This window comes from Phocoena sinus, chromosome 5 (assembly GCF_008692025.1).
Source record: "Phocoena sinus isolate mPhoSin1 chromosome 5, mPhoSin1.pri, whole genome shotgun sequence".
Lineage (NCBI taxonomy): Eukaryota > Metazoa > Chordata > Mammalia > Artiodactyla > Phocoenidae > Phocoena > Phocoena sinus.
In genome coordinates this window covers 77,476,487-77,489,003 of record NC_045767.1, presented here as the reverse complement: position 1 = coordinate 77,489,003, position 12,517 = coordinate 77,476,487, and the positions used below count along the sequence as shown (strand labels likewise).

Genomic DNA, 12,517 nt, shown 5'->3' with positions numbered 1-12,517 from the left:
TAAAACCTTAACTTCCACATTTCTTAAGTTATAAGCCTGTATCATTTCAGGTCAAAAAGTTGGCCTAGGGGCTTCCCTGGTGGCACAGTGGTTGAGAGTCTGCCTGCCGATGCAGGGGACACGGGTTCGTGCCCCGGTCCGGGAGGATCCCATATGCCGCGGAGCGGCTGGGCCCGTGAGCCATGGCCACTGGGCCTGCACGTCCCGGAGCCTGTGCTCCGCGATGGGAGGGGCCACAACAGTGAGAGGCCCATGTACTGCTAAAAAAAAAAAAAAAAAAAAGTTGGCCTACTCTTAATTCTCTTCATACATATACAGCATAAAATTATGCTTTAAGTTTTGAACCAGGTACCAACATTACAAAAGTCATATACAGAAAACACAGACATTCTATTTAACAACTGTGTTTTCTAATCTCTGTTATATGTTGTAACATGTAGTGATATTGTCTCAGGGTTCAGAACAGTAAAAGTTTATGAACTCCACGTCTCCTGTTATTAGACCTTAAGAGCTATGTAACCTATGAAGGCTCACTTTTAGCCTTGATTGATCAGAAGTTCGCTAATTGATTTTCTGATAAATTGAAGTTGTATCACTTAGGCTGCTTTCCAGCATGATTTTTATTTCAGTCCCATTCCCAGATCTTTTATTCTCTTCTGCCTTTCCTCTATATTACTCAGCTCCTCTATACTTTTTAAAAAGGGTTTTATTATACTGACTTTTACTGTGTGCTGTTTGAAATCCACTTCGGAAATAGACGCAAGAGTTATTTATTTACATTTAAGTAATTACTTTTAAAATTCTGATTCTCTCATACCAAAGGTGTCTAGAAAATAGTTTTGTTGTTGTTGTTTTATTTTTTTTTTACTCTGCTTTGTTGTTTCCTGTAACCATATATTCAAGTCTTCTGTTTCATATATTACCAGTACAAAAGAAATATTAAAATATTTCCGTGGCAATACTTTAGCTATGAAAGAATGAGAAAATCTGTTTTTTGTATGAACTATATGTATATTCACTGTACATTTTCTAAATTTAAAATCTCTTTAGACAATGAAAAAATTATGGACAATGAAAAAATTGAGGCAACACATAATCCTATTATGCAGACAGATCTTCTGTTAAAATTTCTTGCATCTCCTCCCAAATTTTTCTATATTTATACACATGATTTAACAAAAATGGAATCATGCTATAAACCTTGTTTGAAACTGCTTTCTTAATTTGACAATACGCCATAGTCAACTTCCATGACCACAAATAATTATTTGCACTATAATTTTAATGACTTTTATCTTTCCTTTAATGTTCGTACCATAATATAACAATTTCCTCTTGATAAACGTATAGGTTGCTAGATTGTTTCCTCCCTTTTTTTTCCTCTATCATAAACAACTTGGAGATAAACACCCTTTGCAAATTCTTAAAAGCTGATGTATATAATTATTTTCTTCAGAAAATGTATGATTCATTGGAATTAATGTTTAATATTTAAATTGCCCAAATGCTGTTCAGAGATTTGTGCCACTTAATATTTCTGCAATGAGTATGGAGGATTGCTCATTTCCATATACTCTAAGAACAAACGATTTTGATTAAGTTGTTGTCTGATTCAACATGACATGTAAAAACAAAGTATCTCATTGTTATTTTACTTTTTTATCACCTCAAAAGTTAAAAAGCGTTTCTTGTAAAAAAAACCACAAAAAACAAAAAAACCCTCTAATTTGAATGACCGTGAAGATGATGATATCAATGACTGAAATATGGAATGGGTAAGAATTTCAACTTTAGGTTAAAATTATTCTACTTTGAATATGTTAAAGGTAAGATGAAAATAAGTCACTGAAGTGAAAATATTCAGCAAATGCCTGATAACAAATGGAGCAAGAGTGAGAGATCAGAATTAGTAGTGTAGATAGAGAGAAATCACAGTATGATGCCTTAAAGAAGAACAAAGAATCTAAAAGAGTAGATGTACTATTTATAAGGAATAGACACTTGTTCATGTCAGGGATGGGGAAGGTGATATACAATGAAGATACAAGTAGACATAAGTGCAAGAGGAATCTCTCCCCTCGCCACCACACAGGAAGAGCTGCATAGCTGGACTTAGCTTCTAGCCTCCTTTCCTTAGTAACTAACTCCCCCATCCTCAGATTAATTTTCTGAAACAACATGTGTAGCCCAACTAATCATCAGCCTCCCATTTTGACATCATCAGATTACCACACAGTTACTGGCCAGCCTACAGATTGGCTGGCTTTGGGTCAAAGTCCCACCCTGATTCAATCCACCAATATTAGAAGTCAGATCCTATGGTAGAGAACACAGTACACAATCATCCCTGTACAAGGTATGGCCTCAAGAATGGTGGGGGCAATTTCCTTCAGTAGAGACTGTGAGCTGACAGGAAAGAAAAATTTCTCACAATGATCTGGGTTAGCCATTGATATGTAAGAAGCACCTAGAAGGCACTGTCCGTAAGATAAATAGCAATGGTTTTTATGGACAATTTACAATGAAAAATCTTTACAAAACTATGAACAAGTTTCAGTCCCCCACGGAGCTAGCTGAACCATAGTTAGTTTCCCCCAAATCATTAGAACAGTAGTACTTCATTCAAATGCTATTCTTTAAACACCTAAACTCTATGAATAGTTCATATTTATGCTATCTACCATCATAATTGTACAAGAAATCATCTTATTGAAAGCATTGGTGATAATTAAGTAATATCACATTCACAATGCTTGGGACAGATCACTTGATGTTAAATAGTGAAAAAACAAAATGTCATCTCACAATAGCCAAAGCACCTATAATCAATTCAAGTATAAGCATCTAATAATTTATTTTGTAACAAATGTTAAATGCAATGACTGGTCAAATAGAGTATTTTATCCTTGAGCAACCTGTCACATACATTGAAAACAATTCTCTTTTGGCTAAGATCAAAATATTCTTTCTCCCTAAGAGATTACAGAATATAGGCATAGCCTACAGAATACAGGCATTTAATAATAAAATGTCTCTTGGTGTTTAATACTCAAACATCATAGAAAATACAAAATATCTCAGTAAGAAGTTTTTATAGTCATGTTTAATAGGGAAAATAGATATGTATTTACACACCAAAAACTCAATAGATTTTTAACAAAACAATGTTCAAGACAGGTTCACTTATCCTCCAAATACAACTAGTAGAATGTCAGAAGCATGTGTTCTTTGAAAAAGGAGAAAGGGTCAACCGAGAGGATGTGCATCTTGGAGATGGCAAGGCTCAAAGAGGCATCATAATGTTACTATATACAAAGCAACTGTCAGTTTGGTAAGAGAGGAGAGTTTTTACATTTTACATCCTGTAGCAGGATGTTACTTTATTTAGTTAAAAGTTACTCTTCTTACCTATATGTAAGGTTTCTTACTGACTTTTACTACAGTTAATTATACTCAGAATTGAATGGGAATTTGGGTTGAAACACTACCACCTACTGTAACTTCATCCATTTAAAATAATGAGAAAACAAAGGAATCAAATTAATAGCACCTAATAGGCATCATGTGCCTCCTGATATAATGCACTAAGAGCAGAAAATTCACTGTTTCCAAAAGTAATCATCTGAATCCAATTATGAGGAAACCCAAACTGAGGGGCATTCTAAAAAGTAACTGGTCTGTATTCTTCAAAAATGTCAAGGTAAGGAAAAACAGAAAAAGAGTGAGAAACTGTTGTAGATTATGGGAGACAAAAAAATAAGGCATGAAAACTAACTGCACTATGTGCTCTTATGTTGGATCCAGGATCAAAAAAGTTTTTTTATTTTGTTATAAACAACGTTAGTAGGACAACTGGCAGAATTTGGATATGGTTTCTAAATTAAAGAAGATAGCTGTATTCATATTTAATTTCCTGATTTTGATGAGTTCTATTATGAGTATATAAAAGAATGTTCTTATGTAACCAAATTACTCTCAAATGTTTCAGAAAAAAAATATGTGTAGAGAGAGAGAAAAAGGAAAAGACAAAGAAAATGTAATATAAGGTTAACATTTATGGAATCTGGGTGAAGTACATACATGATTTCTTTGTGTAACTTTTGTGTAGGTCAGAAATACTTCAAAAGTTAAAGTTAAATATTTAAATAAATAAATAAAATGAGAAACCAGCTCTCATGTAGCATATTCATATAGAAAATTTAATTTTCAAAAACAGAATTAGCAGGAAATCCCTGTATAGGTTATAGTGCTTTTTCAAGTTGATTCAGTTTGGTCTAAAAAGTTACCTGATTACAATCTAGCATGCCTCTTGCCACAAATCTGGGGGATTTCATCCTCCTCCTCCTCATACTGCATACCTACAAAAAACAAAAAAATTCTCACTTTCAGTAAAACGCAACCAGTTAACATCTTGCTCCTACGATACGATGTAGCAGAAACATATAACTATCTCCTAAGTAAAAAAACAATCCTTTTACCCCACTTTTCTAAAATTTCAACTACATTAACTAAATTGTAATGAAATAATAGTCATAGGTCTATGTATACATATGTCTATGTCACACAGGTATTCTCCCAACCCACTAAGAGGCTTCATGACAAAGGTTCAGTGTAAATTGTGTGAATTTTAAGTATTCCATCTTCTCCAGAAAGTCCATGTAATTCTCATTAATAGCTAACTATTGATAACTAGGAACAAGGTCATAGTCCTGTGACCAACAGGCTCCTTGGAGACATTTGGGTAAGAGGGTACAGCCAGCAAAGGACTCCAACAGCTAGGCAATACCTTAAGGTGGGCTGTCTATTACAGCAACATTTCATACATGGACAGGGATAACAGGCTGTGTTTTCCAAAGATGATCACAACCATATCGTCCATTTCACATGCTCCTTTATAATAATAAAAGTCGTATTGACACTCCTACTACGAAGATATGAGAGTCTATCTTTTCTTCCCTTGAATGTGAGTGGATTTTTGACTCTCGTATAACCAAGAGAATACAGCTAAAACAATGCTACATAACTTTAGAAGCTAGGTCAGGAAAGGCAATGTGGTTCCACCTTGTTTGCTGAGACACTTTCTTCTGGAGCCCTGAGCTGCCATTAAGAAGTTCTACTACTCTAAGCCTGGTATACTTGGGTGAGGAAGCCCAAACCATATGGAGAGGCCACTTACAGATGCTCTAGTCAGCAATCCTAGTCCTTGAGTTTTCCTAGGCTGGATGCCAGACATGTGAGTAAACACTCTAGGATCACCCAACCCCCAGCTGTCAACACTCAGCCTTTGAGACTTCTCAGTTCAACCACTGACATCAGGCAGCAGACGAGACATTCCTACTATGCTCTGTCCAAATTCCTGACCCACTGAATCCATGAACATATTAAATTAATTTTTACACAGCCACATTTTGGGGTAGTTATGCAATAATAGGTACTTAAACAACAGGGCATTGTAAAAATTAGTGTGCACTGGTCCTAATATTAGTCTCATCTTCTTCTGTAAAAGAATAAGTGTGTTGTGGAGATAAGGACGAGATGGGGGAGTAGAAGGACTTGAGCTCAACTCCTCTCATGAAAACACCAAAATCACAACTGCTGAACAACCACTAACAAAAAAGATGGAAACCTACCAAAAAAGATATTCTACATCCAAAGAAAAAGAAGCCACAATGAGATGGTAGGAGGGACACTTTCACGATATGATCAATCCCATACCTGCCAGGCAGGCAACCCACAAACTGGAAAATAATTATATCACAGAGGTTCTCCCATAGGAGTGAGAGTTCTGAGCCCCACGTCAGGCTCCCCAGCGGGGGACTGGCAACAGGAGGAGGAGCCCCCAGAGCATTTGACTTTGAAGGTCAGCAGGGATTGAGTGCAGGAGCTCCAGAGGACTGGGGGAAATACAGACTCCACTCTTGGAGGGAGCACTCAAGTTTTCACATGCACTGGGACCCAGGGCAAAGCAGTGACTCCATAGGAGTCTGGGCCAGATGTACCTGCAGGTCTTGGGGTGTCTCCCGGGTAGGAGGGGGTTGGCTGTGGCTCACACCAGGGGCAAGGCCACTGGTGGTAGAGGTCCCAGAGTGAGCTCTCCCAAGGTTGCCACTTTGGCACCAAGACCTGCCCCACCTGAAAGCCTGCAGGCTCCAGTGTTGGGACGTCTCAGGCCAAACAACCAACAGGGTGGGAACACAGCCCTACCCATCAGCAGACAGGCTGCCTAAAGTTGTCCTGAACCAACAGCTGCTTATAAACACACCACTGCCCACCAAAAGGATAAGACCCAGCTCCACACACCAGTGGGCAGGCACCAGTCCCTCCCACTAGGAAGCCTGCACAAGCCCCTGAACCAACCTCACCCACCGGGGGCACACACCAGAAGCAAAAGGCGCAGCCTGAGGAACAGAGACCACAAACACAGAAAGTTAGACAAAATGAGATGGCAGAGAAATATGTTCCAGACAAAGAAACCAGACAAAACCAGAAAGAACTAAGTGAAGTGGAGATAGTCAATCTACCTGAAAAAGATTTCAGAGTGATGATAGTAAAGATGATCCAAAATCTCAGAAAAAGAATGGAGGCACAGACCGAGAGGATACAAGAAATGTTTAATAAAGAGCTAGAAGATTTAGGGCTTCCCTGGTGGTGCAGTGGTTGAGAGTCCGCCTGCTGATGCAGGGGACACGGGCTCGTGCCCCGGTCCGGGAAGATCCCACATGCCGCGGAGCAGCTGGGCCTGTGAGCCATGGCCGCTGAGCCTGCGTGTCCGGAGCCTGTGCTCCACAACGGGAGAGGCCACAACACTGAAAGGCCCATGTACCGCAAAAAAAAAAAAAAAAAAAAAAAAAGGAGCTAGAAAATTTAAAAAACAAAGACATAGAGATGAACCATACTATAGCTGAAATTAAAAATACACCAGAAGGAATCAATTGCAGAATAAACGAGACTGTAAGACGGATGGTGGAAATCACTGTTGCGGAACAGAATAAAGAAAGAAGAATGGAAAGAAATGAGGACAGTCTAAGAGACCTCTGGGACACAGTAAATGCACCAACATTCGCATTATAGGGGTCCCAGAAGGAGAAGAGAGAGAAAAAGGGCCTGAGAAAATATTTGAAGAGATAATAGCTGAAAATTTCCCTAACACAGGAAAGGAAACAATCACTCAAGTCCAGGAAGTACAGAGAGTTCCATACAAGATAAACCCAAGGAGGAACACTCTGAGACACATATTAATCAAACTGATAAAAATTAAAAACAAAGAGAAAATGTTAAAAGCAACAAGGGAAAAGCAACAAATAACATACAAGGGAATCCCCATAAGGCTATCAGCTGTTTCTTCCCCCAGAAACTCTGCAGGCCAGAACGGAGTGCCACGATATATTTAAAGTGATCAAAGGGGAAAATCTACAACCAAGAATGCTCTACCTAGCAGGCTCATGTTCAGATTTGACAGAGAAATCAAAAGCTTTACAGATAAGCAAAAGCTAAAAGAATTCAGCACCACCAAACCAGCTTTACAACAAATGCTAAAGGAACTTCTCTAGATGGGAAAGAAAAGGCCACAACTAGAAAAAAGAAAATTACCAATGACAAAGCTCACCAGTAAAGATAAACATACAGTAAAGGTAAGAAATCATCTACACACAAATATGAAGTCAAAACCAGCAATCATGAGAAGAGAAGAGTACAAATGCAAGATATCGGAAATGCATTTGCAATTAAGAGACCAGCAACTTAAAGCAATCACACATATAAAAATACATAGAGAGACTACTATATAAAAACCTCACGATAACCACAAACCAAAAATCCAATAGATACACATACAAAAAAGAAAAAGCTATAAAACACAACTCTAAACATAGTCATGGGACTTCCCTGGTGGTGCAGTGGTTAAGAATCCACCTGCCAGTGCAGGGGAAATGAGTTTGAGCCCTGGTCCGGGAAGATCCCACATGCTGTGGAGCAACTAAGCCCACGCGCCACAACTACTGAGCCTGTGCTCTAGAGCCCACAAGACACAACTACAGAGCCTGCGAGCCACAACTACTGAAGCCTGCACACCTACAGCCCGTGCTCCACCACAAGAGAAGCCACCGCAATGAGAAGCCTGTGCACCACAACAAGGAGCAGCCCCATTGTGCCGCAACTAGACAAAGCCCGCGTGCAGCAACAAAGACCCAATGCAGCCAAAAATAAATAAATAAATAAATAAATTTATATATTAAAAAAAAAACACATAGTCATCAAATCACAAGAGAAAAGAACAAAAGAAAATGGGAAGAAAAAAGACCTACAAAAACAAATCCAAAACAATTAACAAAATGGTAATAAGAACATACATATCAATAATTACCTTAAATGTAATTGGATTAAATGCTCCAACCAAAAGACACCGACTGGCTGAATGGATACAAATACAAGACCTATATATATGCTGTCTACAAGAGGCTCACTTCAGATCTAAGGACACATACAGACTGAAAGTGAGGGGATGGAAAAAGGTATTCCATGCAAATGGAAATCAAAAGAAAGCTGGAGTAGCAATACTCATATCAGACAAAACAGACTTTAAAATAAAGACTGTTACAAGAAACAAAGAAGAACACTACACAATGATCAAGGGATCAATACAAGAAGGAGATATTGCAATTGTAAATATATATGCACCCAACATACGAGCACCTCAATCACACCCATCCTTCTGAGACTATTCCAAAAAACTGCAGAGGAAGGAACACTCCCAAACTCCTTCTATAAGACCACCATCACCTGATACCCAAACTGGACAAAGATATCACAAAAAAAGAAACTTACAGGCCAATATCACTGATGAACATGGATGCAAAAATCTCAGCAAACCAAATCCAACAATACATTAAAAGGATCATACACCATGATCAAGTGGGATTTATCCCAGGGATGCAAGGATTTTTCAATGTCCACAAATCAATCAGTGTGATACGCCATATTACAAATTGTACAATAAAAACCATACAATCATCTCAATAGATGAAGAAAAAGCTTCTAACAAAATTCAACACACATTTTTGATAAAAACCTTCAGAAAGTGGGCATAGAGGGAACCTACCTCAAAATAATAAAGCCATATATAACAAACCCACAGCTAACATCACACTCAATGGTGAGAACCTGAAAGCATTTCCTCTAAGATCAGGAACAAGACAAGGATGTCCACTCTCGCCACTTTTATTCAACAGTTTTGGAAGTCCTAGCCACCGTAATCAGGGTAGAAAAAGAAATAAAATGAATCCAAATTGGAAAAGAAGAAGTAAAACTGTCACTGTTTGCAGATGACATGATACCATACATAGAAAATCATAAAGATGCTACCAGTAAACTACTAGATCTCAAGAATGAATTCCGCTACACCAGTCCCTCCCATCAGGAAACTTACACAAGCCTCTTAGATAGCCTCATCCACCAGAGGGCAGAGAGCAGAAGCAAGAAGAACTACAATCCTGCAGCCTGTGGAACAAAAACCACATTCACAGAAAGACAGACAAGATGAAAAGGCAGAGGGCTATGTACCAGATGAAGGAACAAGATAAAACCCCAGAAAAACAACTAAATGAAGTGGAGATAGGAAACCTTCCAGAAAAAGAATTCAGAATAATGATAGTGAAGATGACCCAGGACCTTGGAAAAAGAATGAGGCAAAGATCGAGAAGATGCAAGAAATATTTAACAAAGACCTAGAAGAATTAAAGAACAAATAAACAGAGATGAGCAATACAATAACTGAAATGAAAAATACACTAGAAGAAATCAACAGCAGAATAACTGAGGCAGAAGAACGGATAAGTGACCTGGAAGACAGAATGGTGGAGTTCACTGCTGCAGAACAGAATAAAGAAAAAAGAATGAAAAGAAATGACGACAGCCTAAGAGACCTCTGGGACAACATTAAATGCAACAACATTTGCATTACAGGGGTCCCAGAAGGAGAAGAGAGAGAGAAAGAACCTGAGAGAAAATATCTGAAGAGATTACACTCAAAAACTTCCCTAACATGGGAAAGGAAACAGCCACCCAAGTCCAGGAAGCGCAGAGAGTCCCATACAGGATAAACCCAAGGAGAAACACGCCAAGACATATAGTAATCAGACTGGCAAAAATTAAAAACAAAGAAAAATTACTGAAAGCAGCAAGGGAAAAACAACAAATGACATACAAGGGAACTCCCATAAGGTTAACAGCTGATTTCTCAGCAGAAACTCTATAAGCCAGACGGGAGTGGCATGACATACTTAAAGTGATGAAAGGGAAGAACCTACAACCAAGATTACTCTACACAGGAAGGATCTCATTCAGATTCGATGGAGAAATCGAAAGCTTTACAGATAAGCAAAAGCTAAGAGAATTCAGCACCACCAAACCAGCTTTACAACAAATGCTAAAGGAACTTTTCTAAGTAGGAAACAGAAAAGAAAAGGACCTACAAAAACAAACCCAAAACAGTTAACAAAATGGTAATAGAAACATACATATCGATAATTACCTTAAACATGAATGGATTAAATGCTCCAACCAAAAGACACCGACTGGCTGAATGGATACAAATACGAGACCCATCTATATGCTGTCTATAAGAAACCCACTTCAGACCTAGGGACACATACAGACTGAAAGTGAGGGGACGGAAAAAGATATTCCATGCAAATGGAAATCAAAAGAAAGCTGGAGTAGCAATACTCATATCAGATAAAATAGACTTTAAAATAAAGAATGTTACAAGAGACAAAGAAAGACACTACATAATGATCAAGAGATCAATCTAAGAAGAAGATATAACAATTATAAATATATATGCACCCAACATAGGAGCACCACAATACATAAGGCAACTGCTAACAGCTATAAAAGAGGAAATCGACACTAACACAGTAATAGTGGGGGACTTTAACATTTCACTTACACTAATGGACAGATCATTCAAACAGAAAATTAATATGGAAACACAAGCTTTAAATAGACACAAAAGACCAGAAAGATTTGACATTTATAGGACATTCCATTCAAAAACAACAGATTACACTTTCTTCTCCAGTGCACAAGGAACATTCTCCAGGATAGATCACATCTTGGGTCACAAATCAAGCCTCAGTAAACTTAAGAAAACTGAAATCATATCAAGCATCATTTCTGACCACAACGCTATGAGATTAGAAATCAATTACAGGGAAGAAAACTTAAAATACACAAACACATGGAGGCTAAACAATACGTTACCAAATAACCAAGAGGTCACTGAAGAAATCAAAGAGGAAATCAAAAAATACCTAGAGACAAATGACAGTGAAAACATGACGATCCAAAACTATGGGATGCAGCAAAAGCAGTTCTAAGAGGGAAGTTTATAGCTATACAAGCCTACCTCAAGAAACAAGAAAAATCTCAAATAAGCCATGTAACCTTACACCTACAGGAACTAGAGAAAGAAGAACAAACAAAACCCAAAGTTAGCAGAAGGAAAGAAATCATAAAGATCAGAGCAAAAATAAATGAAATAGAAACAAAGAAAACAATAGCAAAGATCAATAAAACTAAAAGCTGGTTCTTTGAGAAGATAAACAAAATTGATAAACCATTAGCCAGACTCATCAAGAACAAGAGGGAGAGGACCCAAACCAATAAAATTAGAAATGAAAAAGGAGAAGTTACAACAGACACCACAGAAATACAAAGCATCCTAAGAGACTACTACAAGCAACTCTATGCCAATAAAATGGACAACCTGGAAGAAAGGGACAAATTCTTCGAAAGGTATAGCCTTCCAAGACTGAACCAGGAAGAAATAGAAAATATGAACAGACCAATCACAAGTAATGAAATTGACACTGTGATTAAAAATCTTCCAACAGGGGGCTTCCCTGGTGGCGCAGTGGTTGAGAGCCTGCCTGCCAGTGCAGAGGACACGGGTTCAAGCCCTGGTCTGGGAAGATCCCACATGCTGTGGAACAACTGGGCCCGTGAGCCACAATTACTGAGCCCGTGCATCTGGAGCCTGTGCTCCACAACAAGAGAGGCCGCGATCGTGAGAGGCCCATGCACCGTGATGAAGAGTGGCCCCCACTTGCCGCAACTAGAAGAAAGCCCTCGCACAGAAATGAAGACCCAACACAGCAATCAATCAATCAATAAATATTTTAAAAAAAAAATCTTCCAACAAACAAAAGTCAAGGACCAGAATGGCTTCATCAAACATTTAGAGAAGAGCTAACACCCATTCTTGTCAAACTCTTCCAAAAATTGCAGAGGAAGAAACATTCCCAAGATTATTCTATGAGGCCACCAACACCCTGACAGCAAAACCAGACAAAAATACTACAAAAAAAGAAAATTACAGACCAGTATCACTGATGAATATAGATGCAAAAATCCTCAACAAAATACTAGCAAACAGAATCCAACAACACGTTAAAAGGATCATACACTGTGAAGTGGCATTTATCCCAGAGATGCAAGGATTCTTCAATATATGCAAATA

At 38.3% G+C, this 12,517-nt stretch overlaps 1 protein-coding gene across 3 annotated transcripts in view; it reads right to left on the bottom strand.

Moving 5' to 3' along the window:
- Positions 1-12,517, bottom strand: part of LOC116754783 (RE1-silencing transcription factor-like) — a 195,577-nt gene that overhangs the window by 176,703 nt on the left and 6,357 nt on the right. For all 3 annotated transcript variants that reach the window (XM_032633718.1, XM_032633719.1, XM_032633720.1), the window contains exon 2: positions 4,287-4,358. The gene's annotated coding sequence lies outside the window, so the exon portion shown is untranslated. The remainder of the gene's footprint in view (positions 1-4,286; positions 4,359-12,517) is intronic.